Source organism: Chiloscyllium plagiosum, chromosome 26, assembly GCF_004010195.1.
Source record: "Chiloscyllium plagiosum isolate BGI_BamShark_2017 chromosome 26, ASM401019v2, whole genome shotgun sequence".
NCBI lineage: Eukaryota > Metazoa > Chordata > Chondrichthyes > Orectolobiformes > Hemiscylliidae > Chiloscyllium > Chiloscyllium plagiosum.
In genome coordinates, this window is record NC_057735.1 from 23,131,847 (window position 1) to 23,157,641 (window position 25,795).

Below are 25,795 nucleotides of genomic sequence, written 5' to 3' on the forward strand. Positions count from 1 at the left end.
CTGGTCCTCACCTACCACCCCACCAACCTCCATATACAGCGTATCATCCGTCGTCATTTCCGCCACCTCCAAACGGACCCCACCACCAGGGATATATTTCCCTCCCCTCCCCTATCAGCATTCCAAAAAGACCACTCCCTCCGTGACTCCCTCGTCAGGTCCACACCCCCCACCAACCCAACCTCCACTCCCGGCACCTTCCCCTGCAACCACAAGACCCTTCCCACAGACCAATCACAATAAATCCCTATGTGCATCTACCTATCATCATCCCAATTGCCCTTCCCCCAACTCCAGGCCCTCCTTCAATGTACTTCTGGCCTCCCCCCACCCCCTCCCCAGTCTTGACGAAGGATTTTGGCATGGAGCATTGACTTTCCTGCTCCTCGGATGCTGTCTGACCTGCTGTCCAGACTTTCGGACTTCACATCTATTGACTCTGATTGCTGCTAAGCTATCTCAAAGGTTTCTCCTCTCCCAATACCCCATTCTATCTCCACCCATTCTCTAGCCACCTCCCTGCACCCACAACTTACCCATATGAATACACCCTTCAAGTTCAGAAAAAGAAGATAGCATATGTCAGGTATAGACAAGATAGATCGAATGAATCCTTAGAAGAGTATAAAGGCAGTAGGAGTATACTTAGAAGGGAAATCAAAAGGGCAAAAAGGGACATGAGATACCTTTGACAAATAAGTTAAGGAGAATCCAAAGGGGTTTCACAAATACATTAAGGACAAAAGTATAACTAGGGAGAGAATAGGACCACTCAAAGATCAGCAAGACTGCCTTTGTGTGGAACCTCAGGAGATGGGGGAGATACTAAACGAGTATTTTGGATCAGTGTTTACTGTAGAAAAGGACATGAAAGATATTGAATGGAGGGAAATAGATGGTGACACCATGAAAAATGTCCATATGACAGAGAAGGAAGTGCTGGATGTCTTGAAACACATAAAAGTGGATAAATACCCAGGACATGATCAGATGTACCCTAGACCTCTGTGGGAAGCTAGGGAAGTGATTGCTGGGCCCCTTACTGAGATATTTGTATCATCGATAGTCACAGGTGAGGTGCCAGAAGACTGAAGGTTGGTTAACGTGGTGTCACTGTTTAAGAAGGGTGGTAAGGACAAACCAGGAAACTACAGACCAGTGAGCCTGATGTCAGTGGTGGGCAAGTTGTTGGAGAGAATCCTGAGGGACAGGATGTGCATTTATTTGGAAAGGCACGGACTGATTAGGGATAGTCAACATGGCTTTGTGCATGGAAAATCATGTCTCACAAACTTGATTGAGTTTTTTGAAGAAGGAACAAAGGATTAATGAGGGCAGAGCAGTGGACATGATCTACAAGGAGTTCAGTAAGGCATTCGACAAAGTTCCCCATGGGAGACTGGTTAGCAAAGTTAAATCTCATGTAATACGGGGAGAACTAGCCATTTGGATACAGAACTGGTTCAAAGGTAGAAGTCAGAGGGCAGTGGTGGAGGGTTGTTTTTCTGATTGGAGGCCTGTGACCAGTGGAGTGCCATAAGGATCGTTGCTGGGTCCACTACTTTTTTCCACTTATTATAAATGATTTGAATGTGAGCATAAGAGTTATAGTTAGTAAGTTTGCAGATGACACCAAAATTGGAGGTGCAGTGGACAGTGAAGAAGGTTACTTCAGATTACAATGGGATCTTGATCAGATGGGCCAATGGACTGAGAAGTGGCAGATGGAGTTAAGTTTAGATAAATGTGAGGTGATGCATTTTGGGAAAGCAAATCTTAGCAGGACCTATATACTTAATGATAAGGTCCTGAGGAGGTTGCTGAATAAAGAGACTTTGGAGTGCAGGTTCATAGTGCCTTGAAAGTAGGATTGAGGGTAGAATTGGTTAGGCCACTTTTGGAATATTGTGTGCAAATCTGATCTCCTTTCTATCAGAAGGATGTTGTGAAACTTGAAAGGGTTCAGAATAAATTTAGAAGGATGTTAACAGGGTTGGAGGATTTGTGCTATAGGAAGAGATTGAATAGGCTGGGGCTGTTTTCCCAGGAGCAACAGAGGCTGAGGGGTGACCTTATCGAGGTTTATAAAATCATGTCGGGCATCGAAAGGATGAATAGACAAAGTCTCTTCCCTGGGGTGGGGGAATCCTGAACTAGAGGGCTTAAGTTTAGGGTGAGAGGGGAAAGATGTAAGGGAGACCTAAAGGGCAATTTTTTCATGCAGAGGGTGGTACGTGCATGAAATAATCTACCAGAGGAAGTGGTGGAGACTAGTATGATTGCAACATTTAGAAGGCATCTGGATGGATATACGAATAGGAAGGGTTTGGAGGGATATGGACGGGTACAGGTAGGTGGGACCCGATCCAGTTGGGATATCTGGTCAGCATGGACGAGTTGGATTGAAGGGTCTGTTTCTGCACTGTACATCTCTATGACTCTATCAGTGTTGATCCATTGTTCTCAGGCTGGTCTGCTACTCTGTACACTGCCTCGTACTCATGCAGAAAAAAAACATCTTCTTCCCAATTAAACAATCGGCTTTCCAGAATATGCTTCAGAAATAAACACAGGAAGTCAAACCAAACTAACCCCATACTTATCTCAAAGTATTCATTCCAGCCTGCTATAATCTAGTCACACCCAGTTGTTCAATCACACCGCACAGGCCAAGGTCAAAAAAATATTTTCTTAAGCTGGTGAAAACAGGATTTTCTGACACCCTCATTGTGACATTTTCCCCACATTTTAACAATAATCTTTCCAAGAAAAGTGACAATAGGACGATCCAACTTCCTTAGTAGTTTTTGTAGTGAAATAACTTTTAACACTTCATGTTTATCTTTTCAACTTTGCTACGTTGTTTCATAAAAAGTAATGCTTTATCCAGGATATCCACAATCTAGCATGGTGGCACTGTGGTGCCTCACAGCATTGGGGATTTTATTTTTACAGAATCCCTACGGTGTGGAAACAGGTCCACGCCAACCCTCCGAAGAGTAACCCACCCAGACCCATTCCCCTACCCTATATTTACCCATGATGTACCTACCCTACACATCCCTGAACACTCTGGACAATTTAGCATGGCCAATTCACTTCACCTACACATCTTTTGGATTGTGGGAGGAAACTGGAGCACCCAAAGGAAACCCACGCAGACACAGGGAGAATGTGCAGACTCCACACAGACAGTTTCCTGAGGTTTGAATTAAGACAAAATCTCATGTCATGTGTCTCCAATCCTATCGGAAAGATGTTGTGAAACTTGGAAGGGTTCAGAAAAGATTTACAAGGATGTTGCCAGGGTTGGAGGATTTGAGCTTTCGGGAGAGGCTGAACACGCTGGGGCTGTTTTCCCTGGAGCGTCGGAGGCTGAGGGGTGACATTATAGAGGTTTACAAAATTATGAGGGGCATGGATAGGATAAATAGGCAAAGTCTTTTCCCTGGGGTGGGCGAGTCCAGAACCTGAGGGCATAGGTTTAGGGTGAGGGGGAAAGATATAAAAGAGACCTTAGGGGCAACTTTTCCACGCAGGGAGTGGTATGGGTATGGAATGACCTGCCAGAGGAAGTGGTGGAGGCTAGTACAATTGCAACATTTAAGAGGCATTTGGATGGGTATATGAATAGGGAGTGTTTGGAGGGATATGGGCCGAATGCTGGCAGGTGGGACTAGATTGGGTTGGGATATCTGGTCGGCATGGATGGGTTGGACCGAAGGGTCTGTTTCCATGCTGTACATCTCTATGACTCTATGGCTCTATATAATGATCACACACAGATTCATAGTGAGAATGCAAGTATACCTTTAAAGGACATGCTCAAGGCATTATTACTGTATCACAGCTTGACAGCTAGGAGTTGTAAACAGGTTCCATTCTGTAGTCCTTTTGTAAGTTGATTTGTACGTAAGTCAGAACACAATGCGAGATAATGGAAAGTAGCTTTTGTAAGTACAGGAAATGTTTCTATGTCAAGTTTTTAAAATTACAAGCATATGTAGGATTGCATTCATAAGTATGACCTTTTGGAAGTGAGAAGTTTGTAAATCAGGGCATCATGTATAATGATCATATTATCCATCTCAATGTGGAACACTTGAAACATGTTCTGCTGTAACCAAATAGCCTCATACCAGCCCAGACACTGGTGTGCCTGTGAATATAATACATTTTAGTGAAGAGGAATAAAGTACATTGGATCTTTCAATCCCTCATTTCCTATGCCTATTTTCTTATGTTTTGAAGGATAATGTAAGCATTGCCAGATCAGGTAAAGGTACCCTACTTGAGGCATAAAACATATCAGATGTGATTCATGTCCAAAATATTGATGATGGAGAAATTCAAGAAGAAATCTATAATGTCCAAGCAGGAAATATGCCAGTCTAAAAGTGCTGCATTATTGCAACAATGCTTAAATCAGCAGGATCTCAAATAGGTAAAATGGCGACATACCATTTAATAAATACCACAACTCAGTTCAAGTAACTCTTTGCAGAATGCCAGAAAATGACATCTTAATGTATGCAAACAGTAACCCATAATCCACACTTCTGACTCTCATTGGAGTCATAGGATCATAGAAAGGCTTTATGTAGCTACAGTGTATACCTTTAAATATTCAATATGCTTAATTTACAAAGCTAGTTTAAGACTACAGCTACTCAAATTTACTGCTGTATATAATGCACATTAGACCAGAATGCATTGGATAACAACACCACTGTCCCAAAGTTTCATTGCCCATTCCTGTAACTGTAGATATGGATTCCACATTTAATGTCGGCCTGTTTAGTGCTATTTAATTTTAATGTCATTTGGTTATTAGGTCCCAAACTCTTACTGAATATCATGAAATTTGCTTTCTTGTTGTTTTACTGTTGTACACAGTTCCAATAAGGAGTCACACTTTCTTAGGCTTAACGTCATTACTAATGCCCACCTTTTGACACTCAGCCCCTCCCCATGCTGCCATCACCATCTGATGGTAACTCTGAGAAGATGTATTAACTCTGCCCCACTCCAGGCCTCCTCACCTGACAGAGTCCCCACTCATGGCAGGCTGGCAAGGTGCCAATCACAACCGAGCTTGGTAGACCTTTCCCCACCTCCAAACTATGCACCCCAGCCCACTAAAACCTCAGACAGCACCCCAACACCATGTGACAGACTACAGCCCTCACTTGGGGGAACAATGGTGGGTTGGGGGGGAAGGTGGGCATGCTGACAAACTCTATTAGACTGGGGCTGGTAGAAATCAACATTTGCCCCTTTGCCCAAACTAAATTGCATCACTCCCCCATACCTCTCCATCAGCTATGAGCCATCATCTTCCACAGGAACCCCATAACACCAGCCATCTCAGCAGAGAAGCAGAAAGAGAGAGAGAAAAAGAGACAAAGAAAAAGAGAGAGAGAGAGAGAGAGAAAGAAAGAAAGGAAAGAGGCAGTGAATGACAGAGAGGGCCACAAACAGAGAGAGAGACACATATACACAGAAACAGAGAGAGAAGTACACAAAGTGACAGAATGAAAGACAGAGAGTGACAGAGACTGAGAGTAACATACAGAGATGGAGAAGAAAAACCATTAAAGCAGTCATGATAGATATCCTTCTAGCCAAAAAGATGAGGAAAAAGGTCGCTGAGGGCCAGCTCTACCAAGTGGTGGCCCAAGTGCACCCCAAAATCATTGGTATCCAGCAAGAAGGTACACCATAAATCTCCAGAAGACACCACAAGGCAGTAGCCCCAATATGGCCAGAAATAAGCGATGGCAGCCTGAGCCCAATGAACAAATGCTTCTCAGTATACTCTCTGGGTGGCACTGCCCCATGCTCCACTCTCAGATGGCCCACAAATATAAAATTCAGCCATTTAAAATACCACACTTCAATCTGGCAGGCACAGGTATAATATGTTAATTTTTCTCCCCCCACCCAACTCCAGTTTGAACATTGATTCCTGAGGGAATTAATGGTTAAAGTTGTTTCATCTAATCTTATAAGTCTAAGGAATATAGCTGCATCTCCAACACTGTGAAAAGTGACAGAAAAGTATCAATATAGTGCCATACTTATAATAAAATTAACATCTAAAACCTGATCAGGTCAGGCTCCATTTATAAAGTGACAAAGTCATCCATTTTAAACTGCTGTTAACATAACTGAAACATTCCATATGAGGTGAGGAAGTGGAAGGATAGAAATTAAATGTTTCATCTAGGCACACTGTAGAGGGGAGGGGCACACCATGCAGTGGACGTGTTTTCAAGGTTGCTGAGTGAATAACGAACATGGTGTTCTGGGACATAAAATCACTCAATTACGTTTTGCAAATTTATTTCAAAGGCACATGAAGCATTAGGATGTAATGTCAGGATGATTAAACGTACAACAAAAAATACTGTTTTGTCTTGAGTGCCCTTGGAGTGTGACACTGAAATCTTGGAGGAGGTTTTAAAATGTAGCTATGTTTTTACAACAGGCTTAGGGACTAAAGAGTAATAGTAAAATTTGAGACTCAAAGGAGGATTTGAGAATTAGACTTCATCAATATTTATGTAAATTGATTTTATATAGATCACACATGTACCTCAAGGACTCTGGTTCTTATCGAAACAGGGATCTGAAAATGTTTTTTTTAACTCAGTCATGGGATGTGGTTGTTGCTGACTGGACCAACATTTATTGCCCTGTGTAGGTGGTGAGCTGCTTTCTTGAACCACAGCAGTGGATGCTTTGTTGGTCGACTCAAAATGCTGTTAGGAAGTGAGTTCCAGGATTTTGATCCAGTGACACTGAAAGAACAGTGATGTATTTCCAAGTCAGGATGGTGAGTGGCTTGGAGGGGAACTTGCAGGTGGTGAGGTTCCTGTATATTAGCTTCCCTTATGCTTCTAGATGTAAGTGGTTGTGGATTTAGAAGGTACTATCTAAGAAGCCTTGGTGGATATCTTATCAACAGTGCATGGTGTTGCTACAAAGTGTCTGGGGTCAAGACAGTGGATGTTTGTGGATCTGATACCAATTGACCAGGTTTGTGCTGGTTGTTGTCAAACGTTCGAGGGTGTTGGAGTTGCACTCATCCAGGCAACTGGGGAGTATTCCATAACACTCCTGACATATGTGCTTATAGGTAGTGGACACACTTCGGTGAATCAGAAGTTGAATTACTCACTCCAGGATTCCTAGCCTCTGACCTGCTCTTGTAGTCACTATTTATTTGGCTGGTCCAGTTCAATTCCTGGTCAATGGTAGCCTACAGAAAATGGATAGTGGGAGAGTTCAGTGATGGTAATGTTAATGAATGTAAAGGGACGATGACTGCAATTTTTGTGGCACAAATATTGCTTGCCACTTTCCAGTTTCCAGCCCAAGCCTGTATATTGTCCCAAGTCTTGCTTCATTTGATGCGGAGGTGCTGGTGTTGGACTGGGGTGGTCAAAGTTGAAAATCACATGACACCAACTTATAGTCAACAGGTTTATTTGAAAATACAAGTTTTCGGATTGCTGTTCCTTTGTCTGGTAGCTACTAGCTATTAGCTGGCTGATGAAGGAGCAGCATTCTGAAAGCTTGCATTTTCAAAAAAAACCTGTTGGACTATAACCTGGTGTCGTGTGATTTTTAACCTTGCTACATTTGGACATGGATTGCTTCAGTTTCTGAGAAATCACAAATGATGCTGAACATTGTGCAATCGTAGGCAAACGTCCCCATTTCTGAGCTTATGATGGAGAAACAGATAATTGACAAAGCAGCTGAAGATGGCTGGATCTAAGACACTACTCTGTCGAACTCCTGCCGAGAGGTCCTGGAGCTGAGATGACTGATGTCCAATAACCAGTACCACCTCCCTTTGCACTACATGTGATTCCAACCAGCAAAATTTGTCCCTAAGTTAACACTGACACTAGGTTTGCTCAGGAAAGGTTCCTCGGTTCTACACTTCGTCAAATGTGCTCTTAATAGAATCAGAGAGTCACACAGCATGGAAACAGACCCTTTGGTCCAACTAGTCCATGCCAACCATATTCCCAAAATAAACGAGTCCCACTTGCCTGAATTTGGTCAATATCTCTCCAAATCTTTTTGATTCATGGGCTTATCCACATGTTTTTTAAACATTATAACTGTACTTGCATTACCACTTTCTCTGGCAGTTCATTTCATACACTAACCACTCTCTGTGTAAAAATGTCGCCCCTCATGTCCTTTTTATATCTTTCTCCTTTCAACTTAAAAATATGCCATATAATTTTGAATTCCCTCATCTTAAGGAAAAAAACTTTTGCTATTCACCTTATTTATACCCATCATGATTTTAAAAACCTCAATAAAAATACCCCCAAAACCTTCTACGCTCCAGTGAGAAATGTCCCAGCCTATTTTTATAACTCAAATGCCCCATTCCCAGCAACATCCTGATAAATCTTTTCTGAACCCTCTGCAACCCTCGCCTTCCGACAGGAGGGTGACCAGAACTGTGCCTCCTGGTTCTGGTGGCCAGAAAAGGCTTCACCAACATCCTGTACAACCTCAACATGACATCCCAACTCCTCTACTCCACGGTCTGAGCAATGAAGCCAGGTGTGCTGAATGCCTGATTACCTGGTCATGCAAATTTTAAAGATTGTGTAAAGCAGTCACTCTCATCCCACTCTCCTCTGGCATTCAGCTCTTTTGTCCATGCTTGAACCAAGGTTATAATGAGGTCAACAGCCAAGTGGCCTGGGCAGAACCCAAACTGAGCAAGCATCTATGATGTTTTCTCCCATGACCGTACCCCACCCCAACACACCAAGCCTTGTCATCACACAGGCTGTTATCACAAACAACCCATTGTCGATGACAAATGGTCTCCATTACCAGCCACTGATTCACCCAGGCTGACATTTACCCATTCATTTGCCTCTCCAATCACTATTCTCCCTCCGTGGGTTCCATTTCCACTGATCATTTACTCCTCACCCCTCCCCATCTTCAGCATATATACCAGCCTTTTCCTATCCACAAACAATTTTGAAAGAGGGTCACTGGACCCAAAACATCAACTCTGCTTTCTCTCCACAGATCTGCTAAGTTTTACCAGCAATTTCTGTTTGTGTGTTAGTGAGGAGGTAATTGCTAAGCAAGTGCTGTTTGGTTGCATTGTTCCATCACTTCCATCACTGTACTGGTGTTCCGGTGTAGAACCGAAGGAATAGTGATTGGTCAGGTAGTATCTGCACTGGTTTTGTGTACAGGACATAACTAGGCAACATTCTACACTACCAGGTGGATGTCAGTGTTGTAGCTCACCTGGAACAGCTTGGCTAGGAATGCAGCAAGTTCCAGGGGACATGTCTTCAGTATTATTGCTGGAATCTTGTCAGGGCTCACAGACATTGCAGTATCCAGTACCTCCAGCTGTTTCTTGATATCAGAGTTAATTGAATTGGCTGAAAATTGGCACTGGAGACCACAGAAGGTCACCAAGATGGATCACCTGGCACTTATGGGTGAAGATTGCTGCGAATGCTTCAGCCTTACCCTTCGTACTAACGTGCTGGACTCTGCCATCACTGAGAATAGCGATATTTGTGGTGCCTCTTCCTCCAGTGATTGTCCACCACCATTCATTGTTGGATGTGGAAGGACTGCAGAGCCTCGATCTGATCCTTTGGTTGTTGATTCAGTTTCTGCTGATTGGCATGGAAGAAATACTGCTGTGCAGCTTCACCAGGTTGACACCTCATTTTTACATATGCCAAACACTGCTTCTGGCATGCCCTCCTGCACTCTCCACTGAACTAGGGCTGATCTCCTGGCTTGATGGTCAAGTGGGGGATAAACAAGGCTGTGAGGTTGCAGATTATGTTGCCATACAATTCTACTGGCCCACAATATCGCATGGATGCCAAGTCTCGATTTGCTAGATCTGTTCAAAGTCTGCCTAATTAACACATTGATTGTGCTGCACAGTATGATGCAAGTTGCTCTAAATGTAAAAAAAATCTTCATCGCCACAAGTGCAGTGGTCACTTTTACTGATCCTGTCGTGATCAGATGCAACTATAGCAGGCAGATTAGTGGGGATTTGGTGAAGTATGTTTTTACCTCTTGTTGGTTCCCTTACCACCATCCAACGACCCAGACTAAAAGCTATATCCTTTAGGAACCAACCAACTCAATCCAAGCCATGGCATTCTTGGTGGCGGACACTGAAGTCCCCAGTAAGAGTACGTTGCCACCCTGAGTCTTCCTCCAAGTAGTGTTCAACATGATCAGGAGGTTGCAATTCACTCCCTCTTTTTTTCACCAGATACCAGACAACTTGTTGGAGTTTGGCATCAATGTTGAGGATTCAAAGAACAACACCCTCCCAACTACATCCCATTGTGCTGCCATCTCTGCTGGGTCTGTTCTACCAATGAGACAAGACACACCCAAGGAAGGTGGTGATAGTGTCTGGCTGTTACTGACTTGTCTGCGACTCAGCTCTCCCAATTTTGGCAGTAGCTATTAGTAAGAAGGACTTTGTAGGGTTGACAGGGCTGTGTTTGCCATTGTTGTTTCCAGTGCTTAGATCAATGCAAGGTGGTATGTGCAGTTGTACTGCTTTGTAGAGACTTTCTAGTGATTGTTATAACTGACTGGCCTGTTCGGTTATTTCAGATGGCAATTAAGAGTCAATCACTTTGGTCATAGGTCTGGAGTCACATGTAGATTAGCTAAGGACCACAACTTCTTTTCCCACATTTGTGATCCAGTTGAATTTTTCTATTCATTGACAATGGTTTCATGGCAATCTTTGGACTTTTTCTAACTGTGTATGCTAAATGACATCTCAGACTTACACATACAATCTGACTTATAGATACTTTCAAACAACCTGTTCAGAGACGTTGAATGCCTGGAACAGGTGAGACTTGAACTCGAGACCTGACTTAGAGGTAGGGACACTATAACCGCAGAACAACCCTAAACATACACTTAGATTGCTATGACATTACAAATGTGCTTGATTGACTAACCGCTAGACTGACTGCTGACTGTACAACTATTCAAGCAGACAGTAATTTAAACAGTATGATGCAAACGTCTTATACTTCAAGCATTACATGTTGCGGTTTCATCTAGCTGTCTTAAAAAAACAGAATGTGAGATCTGTGCAATAATACAATTGTTTCTAAGCTAGATAGGTTAAGGAGGACCATAGAAATCAAATGACTGTTTAGATGAAAAGGTATTTCTTTCTGGAAAATCACTGACCTCTGGAACAGGTTACTAACATCAGCAATGAGTGTCATCCCCAAGGAGCTAAACAAATTTCTGAATTTGCTCAGTTTAACAATCTAAAAAAATTTAGTGGGGCAAGAGAGGGCATCTGTCACTTCCTAAGTTCGCCTGGAATCTTTCTAACCTTTGGAGGGCAGAGTAAAATTCCTTAGAACTTACTAGATTACTAACAGTGTGGAAACAGGCCCTTCGGCCCAACAAGTCCACACCGACCTGCCGAAGCGAAACCCACCCAGACCCAATCCCCTACATTTACCCCTGCACCTAACACTACGGGCAATTTAGCATGGCCAATTCACCTAACCTGCACATTTTTGGACTGTGGGAGGAAACCGGAGCACTTGGAGGAAACCCACGCAGACACGGGGAGAATGTGCAAACTCCACACAGACAGTTTCCTAATTTTTTTATATATATGTCTGCTAGATGGCAGTTTGGGGAGGGTAGAAGATTGCTTGTGCAGAACTCACAACATGACAGTAGCTGCATTTTCTATGCTCATTCTCCTGCCAGACAGATGATGCAAATATATGTTGGTGCCAGGTTACTATGATCAGCATATTCTCTCACTTGTTGGAGATGTTGTATTTCTTAACTGTTTGTTTCTCAACTCGCATTTAACATGGACAAACTAAAGCTGACTATAGATATTTTCTAACCAACCTGTTCAGAGACATTATGGCACACCTTAAAGCAAGTGGGACTTGAATCCCCATTATATAGATAGACTTTTAAAAATTATGCCACCCACGACCGCTCTCAACTCCAGTGAAAATTATTGTATGTTTTGCACTATCTCTATCTTTGAAGGAGCATTTACCAGACCTGAATCTGAACTCCAGTCTCAACTCAACCTTCTGTTACATGCCAAGTCTCATCTATATCAAATCAGAAGAGAAGGAAAAAAACAGGATAAGAATACTTTTTTATAATCTGCACCAGAGATGTATGATCTTAACTAGTTATCCCTGGCATCCTGTTAGAAAAAGATGTTAGCTGACACTTTCAGACTAATGAGTTTGCAAAGGTGAGACCATAAGCAATTGCAAGAATCGCAATTTTACTAAAATCCAAGTAAAAAATTAAGCAAGGTCTGACAAAGATGGTTAAACCCACAGAATGGCACAAATAGCATGCATGGCATCATCCCAACTTCTATATAGCTCAAGGAGCATTCAAATATTCTTTTAAACACACAATAGGTTTTAACCCAATCTACCTTTCAATCTTTGATTTCAGTACAATGTTTCAGAAATTTAAGGTTTCGGTGGTGTTGAGGCTTTAGAAGAAGTACAGAGGAGAGCCGCTAGATTGATTCCCAGTTTGAAGCACCTTAGTTATCAAAACAGACTCAAAAAGCGAAGAGTTTATGCTGTAAAGAAGTAAATGGGGTAATTTGATCAAGACTTAAAAGATTAGGTTGTCGATTATATTAACTTAGACAGTCTATTTCAAACAAGTAGATTAGAGTGTGCCAGGAATCATAATTCCAAGTAATGCTAGGCAAGAACCAGGCAAGACAAGAGAAGGTAGTGGATTTTGGAATGAAACTTTTCCTCACTCTCAGAAAGCAAAATAAAAACTAACGATGCTTGGAAGAGCTATTTTCAGCATGAATCTTCACACTCAGAGGCTGATCAAGATCCAGTCCTCCATTGCTTTAAACGATTATTCATAAGATGTCAAACAATTTTAGCAAGTTTGCAAAAAATGTAGGAACAATAGGTAAATGAGATATATCAAAATCTTTGAACGTAGATACTTATCACCACTACAAAAATAAATTGAATCATTAATTCTAAGTCTAGCATGAACCTAACTCACTGATCAACTTGATGCAAATGAATCATTATTAAAATCTACTTCTTCTAGACATTAACACAGCTTCAAGATTCAAGAATGTACCCAGCTGTACAGTGCAATCTCCAAGAATAGAAATGTATTCCCAAACTTATGTTTATTCATCTTAAATGCTTTAATCAAAAAGGTAGACCAGACCATAAGATAGCAGAAAGAATTAGGCCATTTGAGCCATCAAATCTGTTCCGTCATTCAATCATGGCTGATAAGTTTCTCAGTCAAGAGTCTGGTGCTGGAAAAGCACAGCAGGTCAAGCCGCATCTGAGGAGCAGGAGAATTGAAGGTGGGGTCTGTTTGCAGATGGAGGAAAGAGGAGGCCATCTGGAATGTTCAAAGACCGTAATTTCCCCTCCCACATGATCGACGATCTCCTTCAGCGCATCTCCTCAACTTTCTGCTCCACCGCCTTTGAACCCCACCCCTCCATTCGCAACAGGTCCTCACTTTCCATGCCACTAACCTACACATACATTGCATCATCCTCCGCCATTTCCGCCACCTGCAAACAGACCCCACCACTTGGGATATATTTCCCTCCCCACCCCTATCTGAGAGACCATTCCCTCTGCAACTTATTTGTCAAATCCATGCCCCCCCCCCCCCAACTTTCCTCTGCAACTTATTTGTCAAACCCATGCCCCCCCCCCCAACTAGCCCTCACCCCACCTCCAGCACCGTCCCCTGCCACAGCAGGACGGGCAAAACCTGCGCCCACACCTCTCCCCAACCTCCGTAAAGTCCCAAAGGATCTTTCCACATCCGACAGAAATTTACCTGTACTTTCATGCACATAATCTATTGTATCTGTTGCACCTGAAGTGGTCTCCTCTACACTGGGAAGACAGGAAGCCAACCTGTGGATCATTTCAGAGAATATCACCAAGACACCCGCACCATCCAACTCCACTGCCCGGGGCTGAACATTTTAACTTCCCCTCCCACTCCACCAAGGACGTGCAGGTCATGGGCTTCCTCCATCACCAAAACCTTACCACCTGACGCCTGGAGGAAGAATGTCTCACCTTCCACCTTGGGACCCTGCAACCACACGGGATTAATGTGGACTTCACCAGTTTCTCCATTTCGCCTCCGCCCCACCTTATCCCAGTCCCAAGCCTCCAACTCGGCATTGACCAGTCCTATCTGTCCATCTTCCTTCCTTCCTCAGCACCATGGCCCACAAGCCTCATTCCTGATGAAGGACTTATGTCTGAAATGTCAATTCTCCTTCCCCTCAGATGCTGCCTGACCTGCTGAGTTTTTCCAGCACCACACTCTCGACTCTGATGCCCAGCAGCTGCAGTCCTTACTTTCTCCTGATACGTTTCTCAAACCCATTCTCCTGCTTTCTCCCCGCAACCCTTGATCCTCTTACTGTTCAGAATTTATCTATCTTTGAAAGGCATTCAATGACATCTGCTGTACAGCCTTCTGTGGCAGAGTTCCACAGATTCATGACCCTCTGGCTGAAGAACATTCTCTTCAACTCAGTTCTAAAAGGTCATCCCTTCACTTGGAGACTTACCATTGGGTCCTAGTCTCTGAAAACATAGGAGCAGGGCTGGGCATTCTGCAAGCCTCTCAGGCCTGCCCCACAATTCAACAAGATCGTGACTGATCCAACCCACATCTCAACTTCTCTTTCTTCCCAGCTCATCACAGCCTTCAACTACAGAATATTTCAAAACTCCATCTATCTCCTCTTTAAATATTTTAAGTGATCTTCCTCCACATGTCTCTAAGGTAGAGAATTCCAGACATTTTCCACCCTCTTGGAGAAGAAATTCCTTCATGTCTATTTAAATGAGAGCCCCTAATTTTCAAATTTTAACATCTACTGTGGTGGAATCTTCAATACAATGAAGATACAATAAAATATTGAATTCAAATGAGGCATTATACAAATAGAGAAGCTAATTGGTTTCTTATTAGTTAACAGACTTTAAGAGCTCAATATAAAGTGGTATCTAGGGACTTTTATTCACTCATGGGACACAGACATGGCTGTGGGTATTACTGGTTGGCCAGCATTTAATATCGAACCCTAGCTGCCCTGGAGAAGGTAGTGGTGCGCTGCCTTCTTGAACTGCTACCATCCATGTACTGTATGTTGACCAAAATTCCCTTCGGGAGGGAATTCTAGGATTTTGACCCAGTGACAGTGAAGGAACGACATTATATTTCCCAGTCAGAATGGAGAGAGGCTTGGAAGGGAACTTGCAGGTTTGCTGCATGTTTGCTGCCCTTGTCCTTTGGATGGAATTGGTCATGGGTTTGCAAGATGCTGTCTCAGGACCTTTGGTGAATTTCTGCAGTAAATCTTGTAGATAGTACACACTGCTGCTACTGAGCATCGGTGATGGAGGGTGTGGGTGTGGTGCCAATCAAGTGGGCTACTTCGTCCTGGATGTTGTCAAGCTTCTTGAGTATTGTTGAAGCTGTACCCATCCAGGCAAGTGGGAAGCATTCCATCACACTCCTGACTTGAGCCCTGTAGATGGGGAGTCAGGAGGTGAGTTACTCACAGCAGTATTCCTAGCCTCTGACTTGCTCTTGTAGCCAATGTATTTACATGGCAATTCCAATTAATCTTTCATCCAAGTTGGGAAAATGTTTTACTGAGTTTGTTCAATTGTCTACATAAATACTTACATTCAGTCCCTCACCTGCATTACTTTACAAAGTTGTTTGATGAGAATCTAATCCAAATACCAACTCAATATCTGCTAAACTGTAACAATTATCTAATACTCTTTTGAAGGGTTGTTTACTGTGAGACTATTCACATTCCATCTCATGCACAGGTTAACCTAAACATGATCCTTTCAGAGTATTCGGTGGTCAGTTAGCTGTCACTAGATAGCAGGTTTGCACTGCAGAGTGATGCTAACAGCATGGGTTCAATTCCCACAATGGCTGAAGTTAGCATGAAGGACTCTCTTTCTCAAACTCTCCCTCACCTGAGGTGTAGTGACCCCCAGGTTAAAACAACACTAATTCTCTCTCTCTCTAATGAGAGAGCAGCCCTTTTATCTGGTGGACTCTGGCAATTTTACTTTACCAATGTAAACAGGATCCCAGGATCAGATATCAGAGTTTGGCAGCAGACTGGAACACAGTGATAAACGGATGTGTCAGTTTTGCTTTACAAATGCCTACACTCCCATGGTATCAAAATTAAAATCTAGCAGTTCCAGTAGCTTTCTCGTAGCAAACAAAGAACAAGGTACCCCAAATTTTTTATTTTCTTCCTTTCTCCATTTTTCTCTTGCTCTCCTGAAAGCCTTGCCTCATTGTGGGTGCTCTACCCAAATAAACTTTGGTTCCATAGGCTGCTTTCTGAGCACAAGTAGTGAATGGTGTATCACATTCAAGTGGCCATTTCCCAATTGAGCTGATACAAAGAATTTAGCCAGAATATTCAATCTTTAGTGCTACGTTTTGAGCAGGAAAGTGCAATATTGGACTGAAATCAGGACGCACATTTTAACACTATTTCATCTGTATGCAGGCTCTACTGAAATTTTCAATTCTGCGTTTCGTAGATTGTTAGAAAGGGTATCATAAAATGAGTGAGAAAGGTAAATGGAGTTGACATAAAAATCACCCATGATCAAGAGTTTCTATAATTTCCCTTCACTATGCTCAAGCAATTTGTTGAATCCTTTGGACCCTATTAGGAGACTACACATACATACAGTCTCTGACACCTCCATCCCCTTCCTGGACCTCTCCATCTCCATTAATGACGACCGATTTTACACTGACATGTTTTTACAAACCCACCAACTCCCACAGCTACCTGGATTACACCTCTTCCCACCCTATCTCTTGCAAAAATGCCATCCCGTATTCCCAATTCCTCCGCCTCCGCCGTATCTGCTCCCAGGAGGACCAGTTCCACCACAGAACACACCAGATGGCCTCCTTCTTTAGTGACCACAATTTCCCTTCCCACGTGGTTAAAGATGCCCTCCAACACATCTCGTCCACACCCCGCACCTCCGCCTTCAGACCCCACCCCTCCAACTTTAACAAGGACAGAACGTCCCTGGTGCTCACCTTCCACCCTACCAACCTTCGCATAAACCAAATCATCCGCCGACATTTCGCCACCTCCAAAAAAGACCCCACCACCAGGGATATATTTCCCTCCCCACCCCTCTCCGCCTTCCGCAAAGACCGTTCCCTCCGTGACTACCTGGTCAGGTCCACGCCCCCCTACAACCCACCCTCCCATCCTGGCACTTTCCACTGCCACCGCAGGAACTGTAAAACCTGCGCCCACACCTCCTCACTCACCTCTATCCAAGGCCCCAAAGGAGCTTTCCACATCCATCAAAGTTTTACCTACACATCCACTCATATCATTTATTGTATCCGTTGCTCCCGATGCAGTCTCCTCTACATTGGGGAGACTGGACGCCTCCTAGCAGAGCGCTTTAGGGAACACCTCCGAGACACCCGCACCAACCAACCACATCGCCCAGTGGCTCAACATTTCAACTCCCCCTCCCACTCTGCCGAGGATATGGAGGTGCTGGGCCCCACCTATCCACTCCACCCTCCTCCCTGACCTATCACCTTCATCCCCTCCCCCACTCACCTATTGTACTCTATGCTACTCTCTCCCCACCCCCACCCTCCTCTAGCTTATCTCTCCACCCTTCAGGGTCTCTGCCTTTATTCCTGATGAAGGGCTTTTGCCCGAAATGTCGATTTTACTGCTCCTCGGATGCTGCCTAAACTGCTGTGCTCTTCCAGTACCACTAATCCAGAATGCATCTTTAACAGGCTTCTATGCAGCCTGTTTGTCCCTGTGTGGGACACAACCAATTGCTGTATTCTGAACACTCATGCAGCTGAGAGGTATTTTAACCACGAGCTCAGTGAATAGTAGTACAGAGACAGAATGATCTATACTAGTTACAATGTCATACAATTCAGCATATTCTTATTAAAGAGTGTGTGACCTTGATTAAACGTACAAATTTAATACAAACATACTAGATAATATTAAAAACACGTTCTGTATTCACATGTGACTATTACACTCTCTGATTCAACTGAAAGGATATGATGTTCGAAATGGACTGGTCCATTTTAACAAAAAACAAGGAACAACTGCCTTCCACCAAAGACAACTCTTGAGGCAACCATCGACAGAAACTACAAAGACCATTTCCTTCCAAAGCAGCTCATCAACTGTCTTTCTGCCCAAGGGCAAACCATAACGGAATTAGCTGCAAAAGATATAGTCAAAGCCACATCACTTGATATTTTCAAGATCCATTTTCAGATTTTTCCATTTAAACGTTTTCATTATCAAAACAACTATCTCAGCAGGTCATGCCTGGTTAGCTTCTGCTAACCATGGAAACACTGGTGGAGCACAAATATCAATTTGAGATGCCGAAAGAATTCAATCAGAAGTTGGAGCTTTTCTCTATGCATTATATAACCATGTTGGTCCAAATCCAAGTAACTGATGTCAACATATTGGAACAGATATTAAAAAACAAATGTACACAATCATTTGTTGTTCAGCAGTTAACATCATGCGCTTATTAGTGATTTGAAATCTTTAATTTACATTATCTCAGCTGATCAGAACTTATTACAGTTGGAACTACATCTTCATTTTACAAAACTTAAGGATAGCTTGACAGAGCAACAGTTTGCAGTGTATCGGTTTGATATCACTTCTATTTAAATTTAATTGGTCCCCTCTCAAACACTGTCCCAGCGACAATCGATTTTTAAGACAGGAGGAAAGAGAGGAGCAGCAGAAACTCCCTTCCCTGGTTAAAATAGGGTCACAGGACTTTAAGCAGCCATGTATGCCAGCACACAGACTTCAATTCACCAAGTCAGCCAAGGGAATGCACTTCAAAATCATGTAACCAAATGGCATTGAATTGTCAGCCTAGTTTATGAGCACAAATCCTGCTTATCCAAATGAGAACAGGCAGTGCAAAATCAAGCAGGTGCTATATTTTGAACACCAGTCAGCATCTACATTGACTCTTGGATCAACTCAAAGAGAAAACAGACGTCACTGCTCTTTCACAAGTTTATCTTCCACCTTAGTTTCAAACACCTCAGACAGACTCTTATAGGATCCTACATGGGAGCAACTCACTGCATCTTTTATGCCTCTGCCAGGCACTGAGGAGAGTTTCACATGGGGCACAGCACGTTGCCAATTAAGGGGGATTATTGATTGTTAAATGCCTTATTAACTGCACATCTCAGCTCATTAATAATGAGCTTCCCATCTCACTAAATGCGCTGAACAAACTAGATGTTGAGAATGCTTTTCATGGAAGTCTGGTCAAGTGCCTGGCAACTGGCTTAGAGGAGTTTCCATGTTGCTTAGCACAAAGCAGCATCTCAGCGCTCAATTCATGTGCACCAGCATCCGTCATCCACAGACATTGCCATCTGACATTTGTCAACCTGTCAGGATCCCCATGGAGGCAACCCATTTGTGGGATTCTGAGGAAGTACAGAGCTGCATTACACCAGTGTGGAAAGGGAGCTGCAAGGTCACTGACCATAGGACAAATACTGCTAGCTCATTAGATCAGGCTGCACATCAGGGTACTGATGACCAAAGGCGCAACCTGCCCACAATTCAGGGATTGACGAGAGTCGATCATTCACTCAGGTCAGTCACACAGTCAGGAAATTGTCCAACTAGAGTTCAGGTGATGGACAATGGTCAGTCTGTAGGGTCATCACAGGCAGTCAGGGAAATCATGTATCATCAGTCAGGGAGATGCAAAGACACCAGTCATGAGTGTGGTCAGTCTTGTCTAGGGGCTTCTTATTAAAGTCAGACAGAGGTCTTGGACAAATAAAGCCTTGGAGATCATGTGATGATTGGCAAAGCGATGGAGAAATCAGGAAGATGATTACAGGAAGATGGGGAAATTGAGGCAGGGAGTGGAGGTGGAGGGGGGCTAATATAGTCCAGACAGAGTGTGCCATGTCATCCTGGCATGCTGTGCCCTGCATGATTGGAGAAGGCAATCATGTGATGCCGAGATGCCAAGGAATTGGGATGTGGCCGCAGCCTTTTGAGAAAGAAGAGGACTGGGGAAAAAGACACTGTCCTTGTACGTGACAGAGCTCAGCTGTTGAATGCTACAAGCCAGACAGCTTCTGACTGATATAAAAACAGAAATTGCTGGAGAAACTCAACAGGCCTGGTAGCATCCATGCAGAGAAAACAGAGTCAAAATTTCAGATCCAGTGAGCCTTCATCATAGACCTCAAAGTTTCTCCTGCAATTTCTGTTGTTGTTTCAGATTTCCAGCATCTGCAGTTCTTGGTTTTACATTAGCACCTAACTGACACCTTGTTCCAGGTGATGACAGCTGGGTACAGAAGACAATCATAGAATGGATAATAGTTAATGGTTATGATGCCAGCATTTGATTTGAATAGTGAGGATGAACTGCAGTTTCTTTTCATTTTGTTTGTGTTGCCTTTTGTTCTCTGTAAAAGCAGCTCATGATTGCAATTGTCTGCTTGCTTACCGAAGTGGAATGTTCCCCAAATGGGCAATGACAAACGGAGTCTCCAGTGAGCACTGAAGACAGAATTGTGGTGACTTAGAGAGGGTGTTGAGACAGGATGTAGCTAAGAATAGATAAACTGTGTGACCTGGTGGTTGAATGGCAACTAGGGTGACAGAATGTAGTTGTAGGTGTGTGGGAGTGTCAGCCATGTTGGCTATCTGCCATGAGCAGCATGTCTTGCGGCTGCTCTGCCATGACTTTACTGGTGAGGGACAATGTAGTTTGCCATCACTTGTCTGCGTGCCCAGCGGCCTTTTGAAGATGGTGCAGGCCTCAGGGATGCTAGTCTTTTGATGGAGATCTTGTGAATGGCAAGCAGTCGAGGGAGCAGTGCGTGGTAAAATGGGTCTAGAAATTGGACAATAGGGACATTTCAGAATTTCCATCAACTCAAAACCTGATGTAACTTACGTTTAGAAAAGTCATTACTGAATGGTTAGGGAAATGAAAAGAAAGAAAAAATACTTTGGATATAAAATTTTTGTCCAGTTTGTGGGGAAATGAATACAAGTTAAATTTAAATGAGCATATCATTTCCTTCCTTCAACAGTAATCTGCTGCAACTCTGGAAGTTCATATCTGGGAGGGTGAAATAATGTAATAAATCAGCTGATGTCTGGAGATCATTAATCGACAAATATCTCTAATATTAGCAGGAGGCAACAGCAGTCATAATTTTAAAATCACACTATTTATGTATCCACTTTGAGAAAGAAAAGGTATTTTCTGCAGTCTTATCCTCACTGTACCTGGGCCAATCATCCTTAATAATTCACAACAGGCAGGGCAATTTTAGACTGGAAGTCATCAAACCATGTTCTGACAAGATCTCTGAATTCACCTGCATGAGCCATATGCTGATGATATTCTCTAATTTTAAAGCACTAGTGTACAAGCAATCTGTGCTTTTCTACTAAATCAAAAAGGAAAACTGTATGATCCAGGTAGAAAATTAATACGATATATATATCTAGAGAATGTTTGTAGTACCTGCCACAAGAAGCTCATACAGGAGGAATTCCCCAAACAATTGAAATGGAGAATCTACTCTGACAGAAGTAAAATAGGAAAGAAACATTCTATCCTCACATAACCCAGAAGAACTTGCATTGAGATTTATAATAATGTTCCCTGACCACCATCATCACACCCTCCCAACCCCAGTCCGTGATACAGAGAAGAATGGTTTGCTGATCACTGTATCGAAGAATACAAATCCAAAGCACTAGTTTGCAGAAATTACATTGTTTCATTGATGGAGGCTGCTGTCAACCAGCAAGGCTGCAAGTCACAACCCTCCAGCTCTGCTCTCTATCACGTATCCTCAAGGGAGACTATAAACCAGTAACAGCTGGCAAGTGGCTAATCCAGAACTGGGATCACTTTAAGCCTTAATTCACCAAGGTTAATTTCAAGCCCTTGGGATGGACACCAGATTCCAAAGACACACAATAATGTGTTGTACAACATTCAACAAATCAAGGATTGTTAAACTTACAGTCCCATGAGTGAAAAACAAATCTATAGACTTTTCTGAAATGGCATTTTTTCCGAACAAACACTTAGTTATCATGACCCAATACGACACAATTTGAAAAAATGATCTTTTTTTAATTTAGAAAAATGGCAGATGATGAGAATTGCAAATCATTATCAACGCATGTACAGATACTGCATATCAGTTCCCTTGATTCAGGATTTTTTCAATTATTGTTCCTTGTCAGTGACAGAACATCTCTTGTGTGCAATTCTAGTCTTCCTGCTATAGGAAGGACGTTGTGAAACTTGAAAAGGCTCAGAAGAGATTTACAAGGATGGTGCCATGGTTGGTGAGTTTGAACTATAGGGAGAGGCTGAATAGACTGGGACTATTTTCCCTGTAGGCTCAAAGGCTGAGGGATGACCTTATTGAGGTTTATAAAATCATGAGGGATATGGATGGGGTAAATAAACAAGGTCTTTTTCCTGGGGTGGGAAAGTCCAAAACTAGAGGGCATAGGTTTAGGATGAGAGGGGAAAGATTTAAATGGGACTTAAGGGGCAACGTTTTCACAGAGGATGGTGAGTGTATGGATTGACCTGCTGGAGAAAGTGGTGGAGGCTTCTACAATTACAACATTTAAAAGGCATCTGGATGGGTATATGAAGGAAATGTTTTGAGGGATACGAACCAAATGTTGGCAAATGGGACCAGATTTATTTACGATATTTGGTCGGCATGGAGGAGTTGGACCAAAGGGTCTGTTTCTGTGCTGTATCTCTCTCCAACTCCTCATTAATACTGAATTCACAATTTGATAATAAGATCAACAATATAAGAGCAGAATTAGGCTATGTACCCCAGTGTGCCTGCTCTGCCATTCGATCGCGGATGATAGGTTTCTCAACACCACTCTCCTGCTTTCTCCCTTGTGTAACAACTCACCAAGGCTCCTTGGACAGTATTTCCAAACCAGTCAACTCTACCAGATGGACAAGGCAGCAGAACATGAGAACACTGCAAGTTCCCCTTCAGGCCACACGCTATCCTTTCTTGGAACATTATTGGAATTACCTGACATTCGTTGAGTCAAAATTTTGAAATTCTGTTGCTCACAGCATTGTAAGCGTACCTACACTCCAATGAGTGCAGCAGTTCAGCGAGATATTTCACCACCACCTTCCCAAAAGGCATTTCGGGTTGGACAAATAATACTTGCCAGCTCGCAATACCCTCATCCCCTAAACAAATTGTTACAAAAACTGAACTGGATGGTAATATGCTTAAAGATAGTTTTCATCAAATCTTCCTATTGAAGTGTGCAATGGTGACTGAAGAAAAGAATAAGCTCTGTCACTGGACTGTGAGCTAAAGCAAATCTAATTTAAATGGATATAATGAAAGATGAAATTACTAGCAAAATAAAGTTTTGTTTGGTGTGAATATTGCATAAATCAGGATCAATCTAAGAATCACAACACTTGTACTGAAAAAGCGAGCAACAAACTTATTGTGTTACTTAGCTCACATCTGTAAACAGGTTTAGAGTTTGGAGTCACAGCGTTTTTACAGCATGAAAAGAGGCCCCTTGGCCTATCATATCCCTGCTGGTCATCTGCATCAATTTACTTCCATCCCAGTTTCCAGCACTTGACAGGGAGCTTTGTATCCTGTATCTTTTCCAAGTTCTTAACTAAAAATGTCTTAAATATCATGAGGGTTCCTGCCTCTGCCACCTTTTAGACAGTGAGTTCAAGATATCCACCATCCTCTGGGTGAAAAAAAACTTTCCTCAAATCCCCTCTGAAAATACTGCTCTTTACCTCAAGACTGCTCCCCCGGGATTGACCCATCGAAGAGAGGGAAATGTTTCTTCCTTTCTACCGTACATTTGTCCCTCATAATTTTGTACACTGCAAACAAGTTCCCGCACAACCTTCTCTGCTCTATGGAAATCAACCCCATCTATTGTAATTCTATCTTCCAGCACTTGGCCTGTAGTCTTGTGTGTTATGGCGTTTGAGTGCTCATCGATACATTTCTTAAATGTTGTAAGAGTTCCAGCCTTTGACACCCTTTCAGGCTGTACATCTTCCTTCTCATCAGGGCTGGACACAAGAACTAATAATTCTCTCCCTTTCTGACATTCATTTACTCTGTCTTTTACTCGTCACAACAGTTAAGTTCAGCTTGCTATTTTAAAAAAAGGACTGGTTGTCAAATCATTTGATACTTTTCACTGATTTCCAGATAATGCTGGCAAAGTGCAACATTTTCAAACCAGTGCAAATTACCCAAGCGACAACATTAAAGCTGAAGGCTGCCTTTCCTGACATTAGGTAAAAACAAGGACTGCAGATGCTGGAAACCAGATTCTATATTAGAGTGGTGCTGGAAAAGCACAGCAGTTCAGGCAGCATGATAGGAGCAGGAAAATCGACGTTTCGGGCAAAAGCCCTTCATCAGGAATAGAGGTAAAGTGTCTGCAGGGTGGAAAGATAAATGAGAGGGGGGTGGGGGTGGGGAGAAAGTAGCATAGAGTACAATAGGTGAATGGGGGTGGGGATGGAGGTGATAGATCAGAGAGGTGGGTGGAGTGGATAGGTGGGAAGGAGGAAAGGCCCTCAAAGTTTGTGAGAAGATTTGTAGCTCGGGTGCTCGTTGCTAGCCACGATCAACTAGCCACGAAACGACATGACCAGCTATCCCTAGTAGCCACACACGCAGACGACAAGCAACATGAATTTGACTGGGACAACACTACCATTATAGGGCAAGCGAAACAAAGAACAGCCAGGGAATTCCTAGAAGCATGGCACTCATCCACAAACTCCATCAACAAACACATCGACCTGGACCCAATATACCGGCCACTATAGCGGACAGCTGAAACTGATAACCGGAAGCGGCAGGGACAGGCCACTATAAATGCCGGAGGAAACACCACAGAAGCGCTTCACAGGAGGCTCCCAAGCACTGAGGATGTCACCTAGACAGGGGACGAAACGTTTGCAACAAAAACTTCCAGCTCGGCGAACAGAACCACAACAGCGGAGGATAGGCCGGTAGGACAAGTCATGGGGACAGTGCTGAGCTGGATGTTTGGAGCTGGGGTGAGGTGGGGGAAGGGGAAATGAGGAAACTGTTGAAGTCCACATTGATGCCCTGGGGTTGAAGTGTTCCAAGGTGGAAGATGAGGTATTCTTCCTCCAGACGTTGGGTGGTGAGGGTGCGGCAGTGGAGGAGGCCCAGGACCTCCATGTCCTCGGCAGAGTGGGAGGGGGAGTTGAAATGTTGGGCCACAGGGCGGTGTGGTTGATTGGTGCGGGTGTCCCAGAGATTTCCCTAAAGGGCTCTGCTAGGAGGCGTCCAGTCTCCCAATGTTGAGGAAGGCGCCCACACCTCCTCCCTCACCTCCATCCAAGGCCCTAAAGGAGCCTTCCACATCCATCAAAGTTCTACCTGCACATCCACTAATATCATTTATTGTATCCGTTGCTCCAGATGTGGAGACTGGACGCCTCCGAGCAGAGCGCTTTAGGGAACACCTCTGGGACACCCGCACCAATCAACCACACCACCC

The 25,795-nt window shown here is 43.3% G+C and overlaps 1 protein-coding gene across 1 annotated transcript in view; it reads right to left on the reverse strand.

Moving 5' to 3' along the window:
* kif21b (kinesin family member 21B) overlaps nt 1-25,795 on the reverse strand; it is a 160,721-nt gene that overhangs the window by 122,122 nt on the left and 12,804 nt on the right. The gene's annotated exons all lie outside the window — the stretch shown is intronic.